This window comes from Pyxicephalus adspersus, chromosome 7, assembly GCF_032062135.1.
Source record: "Pyxicephalus adspersus chromosome 7, UCB_Pads_2.0, whole genome shotgun sequence".
In the NCBI taxonomy this organism is placed as follows: Eukaryota; Metazoa; Chordata; class Amphibia; order Anura; family Pyxicephalidae; genus Pyxicephalus; species Pyxicephalus adspersus.
In genome coordinates, this window is record NC_092864.1 from 35,204,355 (window position 1) to 35,214,467 (window position 10,113).

The following is a 10,113-nucleotide window of genomic DNA, read 5'->3' on the forward strand; positions in this document are numbered from 1 at the left end:
GAAAAAGGAGGTTCCTATCTATATCTGTCCATGAATGTGGTTTATCAAAATTAGTATCAAACACACACGCTTATTTTAGTGTCTACAAGCATAATATACTTGAATATAAACGTATCCAAATGTACTTATTTTTACCTGTAAAAAGAAATGCTTTCAGACCTAGGGCACAAAATGAGTCTGTCACTGCTAACATTAGGAACAGTAATCAATCGAAATGCCAATCAAATGAATGTTCTTTTATACATTCATGGATTGTTATTTTAAAAGAGAAGAGATAAAAATAAAAACCACAAAGATGTAGTACTTTTTGTCAAAGGATCTTTGCAATTTCTCTTTTGTCAAAGAAACAACTCCCTGGCTCCTGGTAGCTTTTTGTTTCTACTCTAAACTACATGGTGCAGGTGCCGTGTAGCTTGGAGCGCGACTCTGTGCAACCTTGCCACAAGAAGATGCTGGGGATAAGGTAGCGCTTGTGTAAAAGTTGCATCATCCAATCTCAATGGAAATCCACTGTGGATCTGGCAGTAAAGATGGTAGCACCCATTTCTGCAGCCATTATAGGTCCTGGACCTGTCATCAGGTCCTTGACCGCAAAAGGTAAATTTGTGCCAAAAGTCTTGTTGTGCTTTTTGTCCTCATGTAAAGTGTATAACAAACACTAACAACTGCTGTTCGTGTCTCAAATAGCAAGAGTTTGTTACACTTTAAATGATACACATCGCCATCACCTGGTGTAACCCACATATAACCTGATAATCTTTTTTTTTTTTTATACTGGCATCTGGAGCAAAAAAAATCTTGGTTTATCCTTGAGTACATATGTGTGTATTTATAATTTTCTCAAAATTAAGGCTGCCTTAAGTAAATACTTAAGTACTCAAAATTCTCCAATGCTTTGAAACCCTTTATTAGTTATTTATTCACAAAGATGACAAATTATTGCTTTCCAATGCATGTGTCAATAAGTTGTATGTGGTGCAACCATGCTTTCATTTTCTACCCTTCGTGCATCGGGGTTCATACTCCCCTCCGTTCTTATTCCTAACACTGCCAAAATCCCAGGCATGTACTGGACCCAGATAATCTAAGAATACATCATCAGCACATAGAAGTGATTGGGTGGCTTTAAAAACAAGCCTGCTTAAAAAAGAACTAAACTCAAAAAAAAAAAAAAAATACACTTACCTTCAGGGCAGTGCAGTCACTCGAGGTGTCCTCCTTCGGGTCCCACGTTGTCCCGGCATCCGTCCCGGAGCTGGTGCTTCAGGCGCCGCCATTTTCGTCTTCTGGGTTCTTCATCCTACGACACCTGACCCAGGCGCGAGATTGGGTGGTGTAGGATGAAACAAAAATTTGCCGATTTGCAGGAGTGCCCAAGAGCCTCCTGGGATGCCTGACGTAGGTGTCCCGGGAGGCTTTGCGCCCCTATTCATTCTCGACTGCCTAGGCAGCTGAGAATTTTTACCTTTCACAAATGGGTTGTCTACCCTTTAATGTAAAGTGAAAATTCTGAGTTTAGGTACGCTTTAATGTGTTATTTACAACATCTTGCATGGTAGGGTTCAAGGACCATTTTAACAAAGTTGCAGTTGTGTTTTTTAAAGTAGGTGTACTTTAACCTCCTGTAGTTACAGCCAATGTCAGCTTCTTCCTTACTGAACCAACACACTGTTTACTGTGGATCTGATTACCCCGTTCTTTCCTTCTTGCTGTACACTTGCCCTGCATTTATATTAGAAGGTTGGCAAGCTGCTCTTTCACTTCTAGCGCAAGGGGTCAGAGATACTGGGCCTGATTTAGGAAAGCTCTCCAAGGCTGGAGAAGATACACTTTCCTTAGTGAAGCTGGGTGATCCAGCTAAACTGGAATGAATTTCTTCCAAGTCCTTTGCTATTTGTTAGCAGATGAATTCAATCCTAGACCAAATCCATTGCAGGTTTGCTGTTTACCCAGGTTCACCAATAAAAGTGTATCCTCTCCAGCCTTGGAGAGCTTTAGTAAATCAGACCCACTGAAAGAAGGGGGAACATAACATTTACAAGCTTAATCTGCATACATTTCAGGAATAATTACTTCCCAGTGACTGTGGCTACAGAGCTTATTTAGTTTATTTTCTGCTTGGTAATATATAGCCACGTGAGTACCCTGTCTGGCCGCATTTCTAGAGTTAACACTTTTTTTTTAATTAGGAAATATGTCCATTTGCTTTGGTGTAATATGATGTCTATATTTGCTGTAAAATGGTATTAAATTTCTGCATTTTGTACGGTTTTAGCTTTTGTGCAGCATTTCAAATGACAAAGTATTCTAGGTCTGTTGTAGGATGGTATATGTAACAAGCTGCAACTTTTTCTGGAAGCAAGGGAGAGTAGAAATAGTTACTGTAACTGATTTTTGTAGTTTTGACAGTGTTTATAGTATTGTGCCTAAAGTGTCCAAGTTAAAAATATTATCCATCCCTTTCACTTATTAGAATTCCATCCTTACAGTAATGGAGGCTTAGGTTAAAAACAGCACGGTTAGGTGTTGATTTGTCTCCAAGAATGGCAAACAGCACTGTAGGTTAACAAATTGCCCTTGTGCTTTGTGGTTCCTGGAATTGTTCTTTTGACACAAACACTCGCACAAGTGGGTGCCAACCACTTTAATACAGTGAAATTAGACTGCTTAGAAGAGCAGGTGGGCATGTCCTACAACTGCGGTTTACTACAGGTCTTTTAAATTCCCTATTTTCTTTTTATTGTAAATCAAAAACAATGAAGATCTCACTGGATTAAAAATAAATAATGAAAATGGAAAGGTGTTATTTAATAATTTCTTCAACATGTGGGGGAGGCAGGACTAGGGAAGGCAACATATAGGTGGAATAAACTTTCAGTCTACACAGACTTTAATTTTAAATGCTTTTAATGCCAAAACAGCTTTTCTATTTTAGTGTTTATAAATATGTGATAAAGGTTAGAATATAAGGATTATAAAGGTTAGAATAAGGAACAGTGCCCCCAAAACACTCAATTTAATCAGTGGGGGTGTTTGGAGTGTTTACAGACTTTTTATATTTAAATTAGTTTTCTTTTCAGTCTATCAATGAAATGCTCTGCTGCAGACTGACCAATTGGAATGAATGGATACAGTCCATGTAGACATGGCCTTAAAGCAGCACTGCTGTTTACACTCACTTGTCACCTTTCCATGCAAAAAATGATGTTGCATCTAGAGTTTAGTTTCACTCCTCCATCTCACTTCCACTTTCAATCTTCTGGTATCTCCTCAGCACATGTTCAATTTTCATCTGATTTCTAAACTCTTGGACCAAGAGGTCACCTGAATCTCCAGCGGTTGCTGGCTTCTACATGTTGCTTGGAACTTGTGGGGCTAGTCCTGAACACTTAGCAGTCCAGAGTATTCCTTTTTTAGGAAAATACTTCAGACTCTCCATTCCCAGGTTTGTGTGCTCTTTTTCTGCAGTGGTTTTTAGGATGCTCATGTTGTGCATTAGGTGGTGCTTCAAGTCAGATAGAGTGGTTATCATTTTATGTCTGGGGGCATCTACTATCATTTAGCCATATTTTTTCCCCCCTCCCAAAGCTTTACCTCCCTTGGCCAACCCTTTTCATTTATTATTGTTTTTTTATGTCAATCATGGGGGTTCAACATCAAGTGTGGGTATGGCAATAGCTTCCAGCTTTCTGAAAGCTTTATACAGCACCCTGCCAGCACCTGAAAAGGACCAGAAGAGCTTACAATCTAAGAAGTGGGGGATTTGGCATTGTGGGTGAGTAGTGAGAGTTTTAAGAGACAGAAGAAGACAGGTAAGTAATTTTGAAAAGATGGGTTTTGAGTGAACATTTAAATGAGCAGAAAGTAGGGGCAAGTTGAATGGAATGTGAAAACCATTTCAGAGAGTCCAGGCAGCTCTGGAAAAGTCGTGGAGCCCTGCATGTGATGAGCTTATGAGTGAGGAAGTCATTACTAGGTCATTGGAGGAGAAAAGAGAGAGGCTAGGGTGGCTAGTATTTTTCTATCAGGTCAGAAAGGTATGTGGGACAAGCGTACAGGACAAATGGCAAAACACAGGAGCTTGAATTTGATTTTAAGGTGAAATGGAAGCTGATGAAGAGAACTAAAAAAAGATGCAGCAGAAGAGGAGTAGTGGGAATAATGGATAAGTATGGCTGCAACATTCATAATACATTGTAGAGGGGAGAGTTGGGTTAGTGGAATATCAGGGAGGAGGAGGTTACAGTAGTCCAGACGAGTGATGAAAAAGCGTGTACAAAGAGTTTGGTGGCCTCTGGAGACATGTAGGGGCGAATTTTGTAGATGTTGCGCAGGACCTGGAAATGTTCTGGTGGGTAAAGGAGAGGGCAGAATCGAAGGTAACGCCAAGACAACGTGCCTGAGGGAAGGGACAAATAACAGTGCTATTAACAGGAATATGTCAGGGGGAGATTTACAATCGTTCTCTTTCAGATTGCTAAGAAATACTTGAAATGTGGTAAAAGCGATATTTTCATTGTCTCCTATTCTTGAATGTGCATTTTGTTAAAAAAAAGGAGAAAAAAGGAGAAAATGTCAAACACTGTGTTGTATGTAAATGTATAATTATAAAGGTCAGCTACATTTATGAAATGCAAAAAAATTATTTCCTTGTAAAATAACGTCTGAAGTCTTACATTGACTGTTTGAAAAATGTAAAATTGTTGTTGTCCTTTGACCTGTTTGCACTGCCATTCGTTCCTTTTCTGGTTAAAGCTGTTATTTTTATTTCAAAATGAAAGCTATAATTAATAATAATAATGCATTTTTTAAAAAACATTAGCATTAATTCTTTTAGAGGGAATTAAAGGCAACACTGAAGCCATTTATAACAAAATATATTTGGTCTGTTGTATTTAAAACACTGGAACATCCAGTTTGTTGGCGATTAGTCTGCAACCAATTTCAGGTTGCATTACTATGTTGCTTTTGAAAATTTAATTTTTATTGGTTAGACCAAAGTCTACTAAGAAAAGTAAATAAATGTGTAGCGGGCCCCTCTGTCACTTAGAAGGGAATTGTAACATAGAAAGGTGGTAGTCAGACTTAAATTGGAATTGTTAACAGGCAAGTTCACCACCTGTTCCTTCTGCAGTTAAATAAACTTACCTGCCTATGCCCAATCTTTTCTTTAATGTACATTGAGCAGCCAATGTAGAGCTAAATGTATAATGCCAGTTATGTAAAGCTCAGTGTGCAATGTTGGGTATCCAGCATACCCCTGGCTGCCAGAAATCAATGAACTTTCTAATTCATGAAAGTTACATCACTCCAACCTGACGGCTTTATTAAGGCTCTCCCAGACTGGAGAAGATTGACCAGTGTTTCTGATCTTTTTTAACATGGGGGAACCCCTTATAATGACTTTCAGGTCTTTAGGGAATCCCTTCTATAATTCCTATATCTAGAGCTTACAGTACATTAGTGTGGTGGTCAGTACGAAAATTTTCTTTTACATTTCTGGTCATTGGGAATAATGTCACCCTTACAAATAGCCAAAAACATCATTGTTGTCACTTAAACTGACCTGGGAGGACAAGTTGCTCAAGGAACACCTAGGACCCTTTGGAAGAACCCTGATTAAGAAACGCTGAGATAGACTACCATGGGTGAACCAGCATGGATCTGGTCCAGGGATCGGCAAACTCCGGCCTTTAGGCCAGATACGGCCTAGCCGGTAGTTTGTTCCGGCCTAACACCCCCTGGTCGATCCAGCCCAATGCCGGTTGGCAACCCGCGGCTCCTGGGCATTTGGCCAGGGGGAGTTAGGAACTACTGGAGCGGGAGCCACTGGAGCTCCAGTGCCGCCTCCTTGCTGTTGCTTTCCTAAAAGGGATATTGGGAAAGATAGTTCATGGAGCAATGCCTATGGCAAAACAAGCTGTCCTAGGGCATCCTTCGGATTCCTCCTCTGGTGAAGATGCCACATGGAATATTAAAGATTTTCTTGCTACAGATACCAACAAAAAGTAAAAAACATTGCTAAAACATGACCTGGAGGATGAAAGGGAGGCTTAGAAGTTGATTTGAGTCATGCCCCTTAAAATACTTTGACAAAATGCACAAACCAAAAAGTTCTTAGTTGTTCAGTAGAGTCAAACTTATAAAAGTAAAATATGGTTGCTATGTCTACAGCACGACATTACTCTTTGCTACAGCATTTATTTTAGGTGGAGACCAGTGTGCTGAGTCACCTACTTTGCTCTTATATCTCTTAGCTGGTTGCTATAATCAGTGTGGATAACTACTTCAGATACTTTTTGTACATCAGCTTGATATGTCCTGTTAAAGAAGTACCTTTTGCTCTTTGTAAAGTAAAAGCCCTAATTCTCTCCATTATTGAACCTCACCGTTTGACTGCCATTATAGGTTATGTTCAAAAGGTGCTATTTGGATTCCAAGGGGTCTTATAGCTGATCTGCAGGTCAAAAATCCCAAATTACTTACCTGCAATTCGAGTTATAGGACCGTCTGGGTCCCAGGTGTTTTCCTGGCCTGCAATGCTCATGCCATTTTGCGATAATGTGGACATGGCCCATTGCTTATGGAAGATAAGAAGGTAGATTCTCCTTCTTTTCTTGATCTACTCCTTTTTTTGATTGTCAAGCTTTTTATTATTTAAAAGAAAAAAAAAACAGGTTTTTGTGTTATCTGGAGTTTTTTGCTTTAAACATATTCCTTTTATTCTCTTTGTATTTTATCAATAATTAAAGCTTTCACTGCAGTATAGCGCATCTTCATTTACGTTTCTATATCATTGCAAGTCTTTTAATTTAAAAACAAATTAGATTTCATTTTTTAGGGATAATACATAATGTGTTTACCAGCAGAGTTCTATGCTGTCTGCTTTTGTAAGGTTGTCACAAGATACAAGATAATTGAAACCTATGCGTTAATTATTATTGTCTCGCATTTTGCAAAATAGTAGAGATCTATTTTTTCAATATGGCATGCTGTCATGCAAGAAGGTGGACCTGCTGTCCGCTAATGTCTGTTATCACATATGCTGTGAAAAGTTACTTCTCATATGGAGATCTCTGAATACTTTTACCAGTTTACTAGAAAACATTGCCATTTTTGGATTCTGTACATAATGTTCGACTTGTGTTATACCAATCGAAACCTATTCATTAAAACCTATTCATTTTTAGCTGCCTGTGTGACCAATGGGCATTGCTGCATGTGTGTTATCCAATGGCAAAATAATCCTTTATTATATATTATATAGATTAGTGACATATGACCAACACACCATTATGAGCTTGTTGGAAATCCTGGTAAAAATCCTTGGTCATTTTTATAATGTTGGCCCCTCTTTGTTACTATAAGAGCCTTCACTCTTCTCAGATGGATTTCCACATGATTGTGGAGTGCGTCTTTGAAAAATTGCCTATTCAGCCTATAAAGCATTGGTGAGCTCCATTATGAGTTTGTTGGAGATCCTGGTCAAAATCCATGATCATTTTTAATGTGTTGGGCCCCCCCTTTGTTGTAATAGAGAATATCTGAGTTTGATTTCCACATGATTGTGGAGTGTGTCTTTGGAAAACTGTACCTGTTCAGCCTGTAAAGCCTCGGTGAGTTCAGGTACTGATGTTAGCAAGAAGATCTGGTCTGCAGTCGGCATTCCATTAGGGTTGAAGTTGGGACTTTTTGCAGGAAACTGAGGTTTCCCCACACAAAACTCAACACACCATGTCTGTATGAAGGTGGCTTTGTTCACAGTCTTACCAGGACAGAAAAGAGACCTGCCCAAACTGTTTCACAAGGTAGAAGCAAACAGATGTCTAAAATGTCTTTCTATTCTGAGACATTATTAGTACCCTTTACTAAAAACAGCCAACTTTGATGATTTTAAATGTGTGATAGTTGGGTGTCTACATATTTTTAGAGATATAAAGAACTGTGTTGAAAGGCTACGAATGGAGAGCTAATTGATGGCATCGTAGTATTCTACACAATCTAGCACTGGTGAAACAATGCTAACAATGATAGGAAAAATCATGAAAAGAATATCCAATAATACCTCAGTTAACAGGCATGTGACTGCCTGTGAAATGCCAGACTAATATTCTAGTGAAAATGTAGAATGGTTTAGTGGTTAGCACTCTCAGTAGGGTTGGGATGCTTAATTTCCACCTAGGACATATTTGCCCAGAGCAGAAGTTCCTTATTCCAGCCCTCAAAGGCGACATATGGGCTAGATTTTTGAACTTTTTGCAAACCATTTCTAACTACTAAATACTAAAAATATGTGTATTCCAGCCCTCATGGACTATAGTTGAGGATCTCTAAACAAGAGCTTTTACATTCTCTCAGTACAGGTTTCTTTCAGTCATTTAATTTATTTCATATTGGGTCTGGTCGATGTTGGCCCATTAGCTATGGAACTTCTAACCAAGGTCATTGTTGTGAAGAATAAAATGTATTTTTAGGTCACAGATTGATATAAATTTGTTTTGGGACATTAGTATTAGAATTAGTGTAGAATAACCTCTCCAAAGGGAACACAACAAATTAAATAAGTGTATTGTTAGTACAAAGGCAAGTGTGCAATTCAATGTCAGGTTTTACTTCTGCTTGGGGTCTCTCATTTCATGTATGGTCACTAATGACATGCGCAAAAGAACCTGACCTAATCTAACCATTAAGCAACTTTCTATTGCTGTATTGGTGATCTATACAAAGTAAGAAGAAATATCTGCAATGGGGATACATGCAAAGTTTCTGCTTGCATTTGGCTGAATTTATTTCCAGTGGTAAGCACCTGTTTTATTACTATTGTTAGAAAATGGTTAGTGTTAAAAACTTTGAGAACAAGGCTTCCTGACCTTTTTCAACTTTTGTCCTGTTCCTTTTTTTAATGACCTCATGTAACTTGAAAACTGTGAACTTGTTAATTCAGCGAATCTCATTAACGCTTTTCAAGTGGACACAGAAGCACCACATTGACCCTGACGTGAGTACAAGTGCAGAACATAAGAGCTTCCTGAGCTTGTAGGCCAAATATGTTAATTAATGAAGTATCATTACAGGTCAGAGAGTTCTTCATTTTGGTTAATTACATATCGTGTAGTGGGACTGTATGAAAGATGTGTAAAGTAGTTTATCCATAGTTCCGAACAAATATTGTTCTCCATGTGATGAACATCCTTAATATCTTAGAAGATTGCTCAACCATATGACTGGGAATTGTGCTGTGCAAAGTTGCATATAAAGCAAATGAAGATATCATTACTCCAATTTATGCATTTAGTAGTGAATTATTGGGTTTTGCCTATCTTGTGCCTGCAGTGTACATGGTCAACAACACTGCTCAGATTGGCGGGGGCAAGTAACTGTTAGATGAATATTGCATATGCAGAAAATGGCAGCAAGATACCATCTACAACACAAGTGTCCAAGCTCCTGCCCTTGACGCCGAATGGACAGAGAACTGGTGCCCTGAGTAGGGACTTCCGATTGGTTTTTATAACATAACGTGTAAGGTAGTTATTACCTCCGCCCATAGTACTATTCCCCTTAAAAATGACTTTTTTTTTTTTTTGTCCAGAGCAATCTATTTTTAAAGTACAGCTCGGTATGTGCCATGGAGTGTAAAAAAATGAAAAAAAAAAACGACACCAGGATCTGGGGAATTTTTTGTTTTTATGGCAAAGACTTTGCATGTCTCTGCCAAAAACCCCCACCTCCTGGTGACTTTTTTTGTGTTTAGGTCCAAAATAGGCAACCTAGGCAATGGAAGAAGTTAGTACCTAAAGCAGACCTATCACTACAATTTTTACTTTTATAGTAGGGTGTATACAAGTTATAAAGTAAAAAAATGTGTTTTTTTTCCCTAAATACCCTTCAGTAATAACTGAATAGGAGCACAGAGACTGCTGGTGGATACCCACTTCACATATCCCAGGAGGGGCCAGGCTGTTCCTTCTGCACATGCAATGAAATCAGGCATGGGCAGAAGGGGCATTCTGTGCAATGCTGATCTCACGCATGGAGATCAGAAATCTTTTTTTTCAAACATTTACAGGAGGAAGAATCCAGAATGGCATGGGACTGAATTAAGGTCAGCTG